The sequence below is a fragment of the Schistocerca gregaria genome, chromosome 3, assembly GCF_023897955.1.
Source record: "Schistocerca gregaria isolate iqSchGreg1 chromosome 3, iqSchGreg1.2, whole genome shotgun sequence".
Taxonomy (NCBI): Eukaryota; Metazoa; Arthropoda; class Insecta; order Orthoptera; family Acrididae; genus Schistocerca; species Schistocerca gregaria.
Genome location: NC_064922.1, coordinates 744,908,409 through 744,909,346, shown reverse-complemented (window position 1 = coordinate 744,909,346; position 938 = coordinate 744,908,409). Strand labels below are relative to the sequence as shown.

Here is a 938-nt window from a genome sequence, read left to right as displayed (position 1 = left end):
ACAACTGCTAAAAATATTTCATGAACTGTATTGTTTAATTTTTTCTTTCGAAATAAAAATAGTTATACTTCTTATTCCATTGGTATTTCCTGCCAGCAAGTGATACCGTTTACAGTCGTGGCCACCATACTGCAGCACCTCCCATACCTCTTTGGGGAGGAGAGTTCTATCTAATACATGAGCCCGTCTCTTTACCTTCTCCTCTAATTATATTAAAACTATAATACGTACCTAACCCTCGTTTGAAGTACAATATTGTTTGAAGGATGTGAAATTATAATATTTGATATTTAAAATAACAGTATACAACTTCTTGAGACATAAGCAGAGACCCTCGCTAGGCAAACAGAAAGAAAAAATTTTGTCAGAAGTGGGATTCGAACCCACGCCCACAGAAGTGGACTGCGACCTGAACGCAGCGCCTTAGACCGCTCGGCCATCCTGACATGGCACATTCAGTTCGTACGGTTTGTATTTCTGTCGTGTATTTGCGTCACACTCAGGAATGTGCCATACGGAGGGGAGCTGTGTGTTGCACTACAGCCGACCTCGCAGGCGTTCCCCACCTCCTACTACAGCGCGACTCTCTATTCTTTTTTTTTTTTTTCCTATGGAAAACTTACCAGCCAGTTGTTAAAATACGAGATAGTAAAACAAACGGGTAACACGAAATTTCGGGACAAATATATTTTCTTTTTGACTGTGACAGATAAAAGTAGTATTGCAAACATTAGATACTGAATAACGAGGTCGCAAGTACAATCTAGAAAAAGGATAAAATATCATTAAGCTAGTAGTGAACAAGAAAATTTTATAATGAGAAAAGTACAAGAAAAATCCTGTAAGAAAGGTTTTGCGAAGTGCATATAAGAAATAATTATTTCTCAAGTGTTTGTGGCGTGATTGCCAGAACGTATGCTTTCAGTTGTCGAGTGCTT

The 938-nt window shown here is 38.5% G+C and overlaps 1 non-coding gene across 1 annotated transcript; it reads right to left on the bottom strand.

The window, feature by feature from the left end:
- Positions 1–362: 362 nt before the first annotated feature.
- On the bottom strand, positions 363–446 carry Trnal-cag (transfer RNA leucine (anticodon CAG)). The gene has a single exon. It is a non-coding gene; the product is annotated as a tRNA-Leu (tRNA).
- Positions 447–938: the final 492 nt, after the last annotated feature.